At 50.5% G+C, this 12,172-nt stretch overlaps 1 long non-coding RNA gene across 4 annotated transcripts; it reads left to right on the plus strand.

Annotated features, from left to right (window-relative positions):
* The first annotated feature begins 6 nt into the window (after window positions 1-6).
* LOC107184893 lies at window positions 7-4,795 on the plus strand. Of its 4 annotated transcripts, none has more exons than XR_001515793.1 (4): window positions 7-188; window positions 726-1,641; window positions 2,205-2,514; window positions 4,713-4,795. It is a non-coding gene; the product is annotated as an uncharacterized LOC107184893 (long non-coding RNA). The 4 variants fall into 4 exon arrangements; XR_001515794.1 differs by having other exon boundaries at window positions 726-806; window positions 1,395-2,514; XR_001515791.1 differs by having other exon boundaries at window positions 726-2,514.
* Window positions 4,796-12,172: the final 7,377 nt, after the last annotated feature.

The following is a 12,172-nucleotide window of genomic DNA, read 5'->3' on the forward strand; positions in this document are numbered from 1 at the left end:
CCCTGGTACCTCGTCCCCTGTCCCCTCCCTGCAGCCGGCGCGGGACAGACGCTCTGGGGACGTGCGGTGAGGTGCTGGCGGAAACACTGGGTGCGGGTGATGAGGGTCCCCGCCGATGCGGGTCTCCGGGTGGGAGACCAGGGGAGACGGAGGCCGCCCGGGCGGAGTCGAGAGACGAGCGTCTACAGGTGGCGCCAGACTGGACGTGGGAGGAAAGGGGTTGGAGGGTGAAGGGGTAAACGGTGACGGAAGGAGAGCTGACTTGGGGGGGAGGACACAGTACAACAAACAGACGCTGTGTATAGAATTGTTCACCTGAACCTACATAATTGTAATGTCACCCCAGTAAATTCAATTAAAATACAATTAACACCGGGGTTTCTAATTCCGGAGGTAGTGCTGGGGCGGTGGTGGGCAGACGCAGACTTAGTCGTGCCCCTGAGACTGGAGAGTCCGCGCAACTCCACGCGCGATCATTGCCTTTGACACCGGACAGGAGCGCGCAGCAGGGAAAGCCCGGGTGGGCGTGCGCGGTGCCCTGTTCTTGTTCAGGTTGCTACACAGGACCTCCCGGGACGCTCTCTGCCGCGGCATCGAGAATGCCCCGGTGCCCTCGCATCTGCACCGTAGAGGGGGTGATGCCTCGCGATGGGCATTTAAAGGGAAGGAAATCTGGGCTGTTTTAAGCAGCTGAGGTCGGAGCGTTTTATTTGTCGCCAGAGCAGATTCCTGTCACTTCCGAGGGATATGAATGACAGGCTATTTTACATGCAAGAAGGAGAGGCCAGAGCCCCCTTTGTTACAAGGTGAGGCTGTGTGGACGTGTGAGCAGCTGTGAGGAACCCGGGCACCTCAAAAACAAGCAATTCTATTCTCTCCCCATCTTGTCTCTGTTCTTTCCCTCTTGTGGGCTGCTCTCTCGCTGCCGACTGCTAAGTCTAACCCACATTTAGTAGGAGGACAGTCCAGTTACAAGAGCCTTTTGCTCTAAGCCCCGTCTGGGCTCCCCACCAGCCTATGGTTGGCTTCCCTTATGCCAGGAGCTCCCCCTGACCCAATGGCCGTTCCCACACAAACTCCACCTGCTCCCCTGGACTGGGAGCTCTGGGCCAGGCAACACGAACCCTAATGGACCCTCTCAGCCTTGTCCCAGGACAATTTATTTTTCACAGAATTGTGAAAGTTCTACTTCACAAGAGGAAGTTACAGTCCCTTGTGAAGAGCGAACATGAGCTCCCTACAAGGCATGTGCAAGGGTGCCAAGAGGAGGATGGCGGGGACCAGGGAGGGGTGAGTCCAGGAGCTCTAGCGCGCTCCTGGCTGTGGAACTGGGCATTCCGCCCTGCAGTCCTTCTCAGTCCCCTGCTAATTGCGAACATGACCAGTCTCCGCAGCTCCTTCCAGCCTCAGCTGTGGCGGGAAACGCTCACCTGCCCAGCCTGGTCTGCCGCACTGCTTGCTACCGGCAGTCCCGCCCCTTCCCTGCACCTGCTTCCTCTCTGCCTTTGCTGCTCTTTGCATCTCTGACCAGAAGAAGTGGGTCTTGACGGGAAGGACCAGAGGACAGGAGCACCCCCGTGTCAGCTGTTTGCTTAGCTGGTTATGGAAAGTTAGAGGCTGACCTACAGACAGGACTTCCAGGTCAGAATTGTCCAAAGATTTATGTTTCCAGTTTCAATTTCACAGAAAATAGAATCTCGGGGTTTAGTTAGAAAAGTGGTAGCGGATGACCCGCCACGCCTGGCAGTTCTGTCACTGTGACCGTACAGGTGCTGTGAATGGAGAGCTGCTCACTACCCACCACGTTACCACCATCTGGGACATTAGGGAGAAAACCAGGATTGAATGTGCCCTTCATGTGTTTGTTTATGAAGTAAAAAACAGGAAAAGTCAAATATTCCACTGCAGTGAGGGACTGATGTTATTTCTACAGAAAAAATGCCTTCTTTTTGAAGCACCATATACAAAATCATATGTTCAATATTACCAAGTACTTATGGTTTTTCAACTCTCCTCATAAATTAAGGCGGAAAGAAAATATGTGATTAGAGAACATTGTTAAAATTTGGGTTTTTGTTGAGACTCGTTCTTTGGGTACGTGTGAGGGAGAAGGCGCCCTCCGCCGACTGGGGCCTGGGGACCCAGCTGGGTACCCCTCACAGCGTCATGCTTCCCCCTCTCAAACCCATGATCTCACTGAACAGGAAGAAGAGGAGGCTCCGTCTCCAGTTAAAAGAAAGGAGTGAAAAGAGAAGCACAGGAGGAGGCGGGCGTGTCTGCCCAGCTGCCAGGGGAGTCGGGTCCTCACTCCACGCTCACAGGAAGTCTGCGGCTGGCACTTTAGTGGACACTGGAGGGGAGACTCTGCCCCGAGGGCCGTCTTCCCATGTGAGAGGCAAACGGTGCAGCACGCGTGTTACACTCGACAGCACAGAGGAAGGGATGACGAGATCTGGGAGTCGGGGATGCCCTCGGTTCTGCAGCGAAGGCGACACTTGAGCTGGATGCTGGAAAGTGAGTAGACACTTATTTATATCCTGCTCCTTCCAGGAGGAATTAAAGTGCTTGAGGAGTTGACAGGCCATGGAGGCCTGGGTAGCTTTTCGGAAGTGGAAGTGACAAAGCTCAGGTGTGTGTCCTGCCCCTGAGGGGCAGGGAGGGTGTGGGGTGGGTCAGGTCCCTAATTGTATTTTGCTCCTTTTGACCAGAAGAGTAATTTGCAGTTTGGGTCTAAACTGAAAATAAGTCCCTCTCCCCCTGGGACAGAGTGTTACCTTTCCTTTAACTACACATTGATCATATCTTTGGCTGTGGCCTTTCAGGAGCTTTTCCGACTCACTGTTTTATGCTCACAAATCATGTGGGAAATAAAAGCTTCCTAATACACTTGGTCACTAAGGCAGTTACTAAGTAACTCCTTCTCCTCACCACCTAAGTCCTGACCAGCTGAGGGAGACATAGGAGTGGGAGGATGAAGGTCCGACTTCCTTCCTGATCGGGCTGATGGAGAAGGACTTGGGATGGGTCAGAAGCTGCCTGTCCCACCCTCCCAACAGCCCACGAGAGGGAAGGTTTGAGCCTGGAGGGCAGACACAAGTCAACCATGCGGTCGCCCACCTGGCCACGTGGTTATTCTGTTGCCATGTGGAGGAGGAAAGGAGTAGGGGATAGGAGACAAGCAGGGAAGGCAAATACTTTTGGGAATCAGAGGATCAGTCACTCCGACGGATATGTTTTATAATAGAGTTTTCAATAGAAGAAAATAACAGTGTTTAACAGTGACTTCCAAACATTAGAAAAATCATTTATTCCTCTAAGACAGTGGTTCTCAACCTTCCTAATGCTGCGACCCTTTAATATAGTTCTTCATGTTGTGGTGACCCCCAACCATAAAATTATTTTCGTTGCTACTTCATAACTGTAACTTTGCTACTGTTATGAATCGTAATGTAAGTATCTGATATGCAGGATGTATTTTCATTGTTACAAATTGAACATAATTAAAGCATAGTGATTAATCACAAAAACAATATGTAATTATATATGTGTTTTCCAATGGTCTTAGGCGACCCCTTTGAAAGGGTCGTTCGACCCCCAAAGTGGTGGCGACCCACAGTTTGAGAACTGTGAGATTAGGCAGGAGTCCCGGGGAGCATGACCCAGCCTGTACCCTGAGTTCAGACTTCTGGCCTCCAAAACTGTCTGAGAAGAAACCTCTGTATTTTTTAAGCCACCCAGTTTGTGGCAATTGGCTATGGCAGCTGATACTAATGCACCTGCCTAACAAAATCGGATAATGAAGATAAAGAAGCTGAACATGAAGAATAAGGATCGTTTCTTGTCTTATATGAAATGCTGACAAGAGCACAGAGTGCTCACGTAAACCTCTCCTTCCCTCCCCCCTAAGACCCCGGCCTGTGCCGCAGTGGGTGCCATGGGGAAAACTAGGCACAGCCCGCCTTCAGGATGTCACGGTCTCCTGGGAAGGGCTCCATGTACACAGACCACATGACTCATTTATAAAGAACTAAAATTTAAAAACCTGCAGCATTATAGGCTACTTGGCAATGAGAAACTCACCCACTGAGTTGGGACAAATACATTTGACCATCTAAGAAAATCAGGTATATAATTTGTCCCATTGTGGTAATTCTATCTGGGCAATATGATGAAAACTGTTATTAAAAAAGATTCCTTGTATTTCTAAGGCAACTCACTTTATGAAAAAATTTCTTTAAATAAAATTCAACTGATTTAGTTAAATGTTTGTTAATAATTGATGATCTGAGAAATATGCCAGGAAGAAAACAATCTGAAAGCTGTATTCTTAGGAAACATTACCACTAATGATAAATTAAAATGGAATAACATTTTAATGTGTAGGAGAAAAGGACTTGAAGAGGTAAACATTTTATGTATATTTTAGAAATATCTATTTTACTAAAAATACCAGGAAATCATATGAACACTCTTAATGTGATTTTTGCTCATTCCTTTGTGTTCTTTGGAAAAACATTCCTATAAAAATTAGCAAAATAAAGGGGAATATGGCTTGAATTATTTTAAATATCAATAATTACAGGAATTAATACTGCTGTTTATAACAAAACTACTTTAGTATTTAAAAAGAAATACTATCTGTACATATAAAGAGGTAATATGCTAATTGTCCCTTATGGTGTCCCAGTAACGACCAATTTGCATATTGACAGACCAGCAGGAGGTGGGTAGCAGGAGCCAAGTTCCCAGGGTCTGAGGAGAGCGCCTGACAGGAGCTTGGACTGCAAAGAAGGAAGAGGAAGCAGCCACGGGGAGCTCCTCCAATCCCCCTGCACAGATACCCTACCCCAGTCCCCACACCCCCAGGGGGACAGCCAGACACCCTACCCCAGTCCCCAAACCCACAGGGGAACAGACAGACACCCTACCTCAGCCCCCGCACCCCAGGGGAACAGACAGACACCCTACCTCAACCCCCACACCCCCAGGGGGATAGACGGACACCCTACCTCAACCCTCACACCCCCAAGAGGACAGACAGACACCCTACCCCAGCCCCTACACCCCCAAGGGGACACACAGACACCCTACCCCAGCCCCTGCACCTCCAGGGGGACAGACTGACACCTACTCCAGCCCCTGCACCTTCAGAGGGACAGGGGGACACCCTACCCCAGCCCCCGCACCTCTGAAGGGACCAGTAAGCTGACCAGACAGGGAGAAGACCCAGCCTTGAGGGTAGCTGCAGCCCACACCTCCGACTCCCGATCTCTTCCCCGTCACTCCCGCCAGGGGCGCCCACAACAATAGCACGCAGTCAAACACCCGTCAGCGCCCCAAGGCACCCAGATCTGCACTCCGCCACTGCTGGGCCCTCTCCGCTGGGGCAGACACTCAATGCAGAAGCTGCCCCCTGATGGTCAGTGTGCAGCACTGCTCAACCTGAAGCCGGACTCACAGCTGGTGAGCACAGCAGCAGTGATGCGAGCCTCTCCCACCTCGGTGGCAATGCTAAGGATGTCTGACTGACGGCTTAGGCCCATTAAGCGATCAGTCAGACATCCCTCCAGGGCTCCCAGACTGTGAGAGGGCGCAGGCCAGGCTAGGGATCCCCTGCAAGTGCACGAATTTCATGCACTGTGCCTCTAGTGGTTATATATTTTTCCTTGGTCTGCACACACCAAAAAATCTTGACCTACTCTTTTTCAAATTTAATACGTGTGAATAGAAATTAAAATTTTTATGAACCTGGACTCCTGTTTTTGTGTTATAACACTCCTCTCTAACTAGTGAAGATCACCAATTTAGGATTAGTTTTTAAAGACTATTTAATAAAGACAGTTTTTTTTTGGTGTAAAAAGAATTGTTCACAATTACTCCTCACATCCCAGTTTATAAAATACTAGAGGCCCGGTGCACAAAAATTTGTGCACTTGGGAGGGGGGTGGGGAGTCCCTCAGCCCGGCCTGTGCCCTCTCGCAGTCTGGGACCCCTCAGGAGATAACGACCTGCTGGCTTAGGCCTGCTCCCGGGTGGCAGAGGGCAGGCCCAATCCCTAGGTGCAGCCCCTGGTTGGACTCAGAGCAGGGCTGATTGGGAAGTTGGCGTGCCTTCCCCTCTCACGAACAGAGCAGGGCAGATAGGGAGGTTGTGGCCCCGGCCCCTGTCACACACAGAGTCTCAGGTCGATCAGGGGGTTTGGGCATTGCCCCCTGTCATGCTGATCCCAGTGCCGGGAGGCCTCGCGGCTCCGCTGATCCCGGTGCTGGGAGGCATATTACCCTTTTACTATATAAGATAGAGGCCTGGTGCACGGGTGGGGGCCACTGGTTTGCCCTGAAGGGTGTCCTGGATCAGGGTGGGGGTCCCGCTTGGGTGCCTGGCCAGCCTGGATGATGGGATGATGGCTGTTTGCTCTGGTCACACCCCCTTCAGGGTAGGGGCCCCACTGGGGTGTCTGGCCAGTCTGGGTGAGGGGCTGAGGGCTGTTTTCAGGCTGGCAGGTGACTGAAGCTCCCAACCGCTCCTTTTTATCTCTGAGGCCTCAGCTGCTGAAAGCAGGTATCTGGTTTGTTTGGGTTCTATAATCAAAACACTGTTTCAACTCTAGCTCTGAGATCCCGGCTGGCTGAAATCAGGTTTCTGGGGTTTTTTTTAGCTTCTATATTTGTAACAATGTTTCAAACTGCAAGCTCAGAGGCCGGCAGCGGCAGGAGGGGAAGGTTGGCTTCCTCTGTCACTGAAGCAACAGGCCTCATGTTCGCTTTAAGCTGCCTGGCTGCCGGCCGCCATCTTGCCTGGCAGTTAATTTGCATATCGCCCTGATTAGCCAATGGGAAGGGTAGCGGAGGTACAGCTAATTACCATGTTTCTATTTTATTTATAAAATATTTGGAAATCCATAAGTAGGGGATCTATTTCAAAATTACATTTTTACTGGAGCCATTCCTCAGGTTAAAACAACAAAAATGGGTCCTGTGATCACATAGAAAGAATGACTGAGCCTTACTCCTTGGGCTGTGTTCAGACTCAGCATGAGCAACCCCAGCTCCCTCCATGTTCCTGGTTAGTGTGCAGCATGCGCTAAAGAATGGCTTCTTTTTGGTGTCACAGGCTCACCAGCAACGATGGAACCTATTGGTCAGCAGCCTCTGAACTTTCTTTTGGACACTGAGACACTTACCAGGTTCTTCTGTTGGAAAGGCCATCTTTCTTACCGTCCCCACTGTCCTTATGACCTAGGGATGAGGAATCGGACCCACGCCTGCCCCTACCCTGTAGTTTAGTCTGTGATTTTTAATTATTTTGACTCACAATCTTTTACTCACTGTGAACCTGTCTGATAGTCCTGTATGCTGGGCAGTGTTATCTTGACACACAGAACAAGGAATGACTGCTGAGACAGACACTGAAAATGCGCCAGGATGCTTTCCTGTAGAAGTTGTATTTATGAGTGATTTTAAAATTTCCTTAGTGCTTCCTATCCTTTCCAACTTTGTATAATAAAAATTAAGTTGCTGTTGATATTTATTTGCACTTTAAATAGGACTTTATCCACCAATATTAGTGGTGGGAGGAGAGTGCCGGGGTCTGTCACTCAGCTCAGTGAGGATGGCAGGCAGGTCCGCCTGCACCCAGGGACTCCCTCCCCGGCTCCACCTGGAGGTGCCTACAGGCAGCTCTACGAAGGGCCGTCATTCTCACCAACCCATGAGGCGGGCAGGTAGGAAGAAACCAGCTTTTTAACTTTTACTGAATCCAAATACATTTTAAGAAATATTTGCGATAATGTTGAAGAACTATAGACCCAATGGGGGAAAAATCAAATGGTATCACTGTTGTACTCAATTTTAATCTAAGTTTAAAAAAAAAGAAAGGTGATGAAATTTATATTTAAGTGCCTAGATGTTTACTATGATCTTAAAATGCCATATGGTAGTTATTAATTTATTGGGGACAGACTTGGAATGTATTTGTATATATTTGTTGATACTTGGCATTTTAATGAATTGCCTTTTTTTGCCACTAAATTCTATAAATAGCTTATCTCAGTGGTATTGGCTTTTGGTAAATTAATGTTTGATAAATTGGTAACCTTGTTGGAAAGAATAACATGAAATTCACTGTTCTATGAAAGCAAAGTGGCCAGGAGTAATTTTTTTATTTCAAATACCGTTCAGGTAATGGGAAGAACAGAATCGCTCTGTGTTACTCTTTTCCAATCTCTCTGATTAAGATTTTTGTTGGGGTAGAAACCATTTTGCTTCTTGGAGTGAATATCCTTTTAGCCAAACTTTCATGTGGATGTTTTCAAATAAAATATGTTAGTGGAGAAATATGAAACCCATAGTATTGCTTTTCAGATGTTCAGTTTCAGCCAAAAAAAAAAAAAAAAGGAACAAAAAATAAAGTTGCCCTATATTTTTAAAACATGAAACATTCACTTATAAAAACACTTGTCTTCTCAGACAAATAGAAAACTGTTCCCACTGCTGAAATAATGTTTGCTGAGGTAATTATATGATACATAGTTCAATCAAATAAGAAATAAGGGCAAATGTAGACAAATACTAAAGGAAAACTTCATGATGCAACTATGCTTAGAAATAACGTTGGAAAACACCTCCATGGATGTAAACATTTCAGCTCTATTTACACAAAGGTGTCCTTTGAGGTCGGCAGGGGTTGGGCACGCAAACATTTCTGGCTGGAATAAGGTTACCCCCGAGGCTGAGCCTCAGAGAGGTCTGTATGCACTCGTCTTGGTGACTTTACGCAGGAGTTCCTCGGTCACGTCTAGCTTTCTGCTGACTGCTTGCGAGAGTGTCCTGAGAGGGCCTGACGGGTTCACTCACACTGTCAGTGCCCTATTGTTCTGTAGACCCACTTCTCAGTGACTCTGATCGTTTACCTGTCAGTCTAACAGGAGATAACAGTGCATGTTTGGGTGATGTCTGGGAATTTTGTCAGCGGGAGGGCAGCTGTCCAGCGGGGAGTGACCCACCAGGCCACTGAGCTTAGCCAGAGTCGCCTGTCTGTGGCCTAATGGTGTGTCTAACTGACCTTTGGGGTTTAAAGATGAAAAATAACTTATAATTTTAAACAATCCATATTACTTTTCACAAATAGAGAAAATGTGTCAGAAGAGTAAACGACAGAGTTTGGGCCCATCAGGACAGCACTTGCCGACTGCGCTGCCAGCAGGGCAGGCCTCTATTACAGAGATAGCGCATTTGCCTCATTTCACATCACTGCCAAGGTGACTGTGCACTTTCAGACTCTACATGCAAACTGCCGATGCTGAGAGCAGCGTGGCCTCCCGCCTGCCTCTCAGGGCTGCCGGAGCAGCACGTGAAGCCAGGAGGTGGAGATCTTGGAGACTCGGTGCATGAAAGTCAGGATTTACACGGTGTTCTCACTAGAGGCAGATCGCACCCCTTGTAACCGTGGGCGGGCGTACCCACCCGCACCTTTGGAGCCCTAGCGTGTCTCACTCACTGCACGACGAGACTCCACAGGCTCATGACCAGCACTCATGTCCCTTGTCTCAATGTTGACTGGATCTCCAGCTCCAAACTCGTGAGGCCGGTGCAGTGCTGTGGGCAATGGAGCTGTGGTGTGGGGTGCGTTCCGTGGGGGCATCTTAGTTCACTGTCAAGATTTGATTGAGCCCTATGAGCTGGTTTGGAAATATCTAATTGCTCTGAATTCTGTACTGTGAAGGATATTACTGGTAGTAATATCAGTAAAATCAATTCTGCAATCTATTTTACTTCTAAATCATTTTTTAGTGCTCACATTTGTTTAGAAATTTGAGCGAGATCGGGGCACCATGTAATGGTGTTTTGCCAGAGGGTCCCTGGATACGGATGTCCCTGGGCTTTCCTCAGGGAAGTAACAATGCCCTGATACTCAGAGAGGCATGTTCTCCCAAAGCGGAATCAGGAAGGGCACTTCATTAGTTTTGAATGTGGTGTCAAGCCCCAGCACAAAGCCCTGGCCAGCGGCTGGACACATAAAAGGCTCCTTGTCCCTGAGTCAGTTGGCTTGATCAGCCTTGGGCTGGAGCAGGTCTCTCCCTTTTAGGTCCCTGGAAAGGCCTGTGACCCTGTGGGCACTCAAGGGCACGGAGAGAGAGCAGGAGGGATATTGGCTTATGGTGAGGAGGAGGATGGTGAGGAGGAGGATGAGGAGGAGGAGGATGGTGAGAAGGAGAATGGTGAGGAGGAGGACGGTGAGGAGGAGGAGGATGTCGAGGAGGAGTACGTCGAGGAGGAGGAGGATGGTGAGGAGGAGGAGGACGGTTAGGAGGAGGAGGATGGTGAGGAGGACGTCGAGGAGGAGGACGTCGGTTAGGAGGAGGAGGATGGTGAGGAGGAGGACGGCAAGGAGGATGAGGATGGTGAGGAGTGGAGGACGTTGAGGAGGAGGACGGTGAGGAGGAGGATGGTGAGGAGGAGGACGTCGAGGAGGAGGATGGTGAGGAGGAGGATGGCGAGGAGGACGGTGAGGAGGAGGATGATGGTGTGGAGAAGGACAGCGAGGATGAGGATGGTGAGGATGAGATGGTGAGGAGCAGGATGGTGAGGAGGAGGACGGTGAGGAGGGGGACTTCGAGGCGTCGGAGGATGGTGAGGAGGAGGATAGTGAGGAGGAGGACAGTGAGGAGGAGGATGGCGAGGAGGAGGATGCTGAGGAGGAGGACGTCGAGGAGGATGATGGTGAGGAGGACGTCGAGGAGGAGGACGGTGAGGAGGAGGAGGATGGTGAGGAGGAGGACAATGAGGAGGAGGATGGGGAGGAGGAGGAGGACGGTTAGGAGGAGGAGGATGGTGAGGAGGACGTCGAGGAGGAGGAGGATGGGGAGGAGGAGGACAGCAAGGAGGAGGAGGATGGTGAGGAGGAGGACAATGAGGAGGAGGATGGGGAGGAGGAGGAGGACGGTGAGGAGGAGGATGGCGAGGAGGAGGATGCTGAGCAGGAGGACGTCGAGGAGGATGATGGTGAGGAGGTGGATGGTAATGAGGAAGAGGACGGCGAGGAGGAGGAGGACGGTGAGGAGGAGGACGGGGAGAAGGAGGATGGTGAGTAGGTGGACGGTGAGGGGGAGGACCGCGAGGAGGGGGATGGTGAGGAGGTGGACGGTGATGAGGAAGAGGACGGCGAGGAGGAGGACGGCGAGGAGGAGGAGGACGGTGAGGAGGAGGACGGGGAGAAGGAGGATGGTGAGTAGGTGGACGGTGAGGGGGAGGACCGCGAGGAGGGGGATGGTGAGGAGGTGGACGGCAATGAGGAAGAGGATGGTGAGAAGGAGGATGCGAGGAGGAAGACATCTAAGAATAGGACGTCGAGGAGGAGGACGACGAGGAGGATGTCGAGGAGGAGGAGGACGATGAGGAGGATGTCGAGGAGGATGATAGAGACGAGGAGGACGGCGAGGAGGAGGAGGACGGTGAGGAGGGGGACTTCGAGGCGTCGGAGGATGGTGAGGAGGAGGACGGCAAGGAGGAGGAGGATGGTGAGGAGGTGGACGTCAGGTGGAGGATGTTGAGGAGGACGTTGAGGAGGAGGACGGGGAGGTGGAGGATGGTGAGGAGGAGGACGGTAAGGAGGACGTGAGGAGGAGGATGGTTAGGAAAAGGAGGATGGCGAGGAGGAGGACATTGCGGAGGAGGAGGACGGTGAGGAGGTGGATGGTGAGGAGGAGGAGGACGGCGAGTAGGAGGAAGGCAAGGAGGAAGACAGTGAGGAGGAGGATGGTGTGGAGGAGGCTGAGAAGAATCGGGCCTCCTTGTGGGATTAAGGAGGCTCTGATAAACTGTACTTGGAATAAAGAGAACATCTGACCTAAAAATCAGCGATCAAAGTGAAGTGATAAATTGCTTTTTCTGTGAAATACCCGAAGTCCTTGCTAGACTAGGAGAAGCACCAGGTCCCACACCCCTTCGTCCCTTTTCTCGGACTAAGTGCCAGAGTTTAACACAGCACCTTGTTTGTCCCAACTGTGGCTGGATGGGACCCGGGATGCGACGATGTCATGTCAAAATGTTTCCGAGTCTTCCACCAAAGTCACTCTCTGAGCTCTCACAGCGCGGGGGTCAGGACACGCCCACAGTCCGCAAGGCCTTCCCGACCAGCTTCCACAGGCGCCTTGGAGTTCAGCTCAGGCAGG

The sequence above is a fragment of the Myotis davidii genome, unplaced genomic scaffold, assembly GCF_000327345.1.
Source record: "Myotis davidii unplaced genomic scaffold, ASM32734v1 scaffold769, whole genome shotgun sequence".
Classification (NCBI taxonomy): domain Eukaryota; kingdom Metazoa; phylum Chordata; class Mammalia; order Chiroptera; family Vespertilionidae; genus Myotis; species Myotis davidii.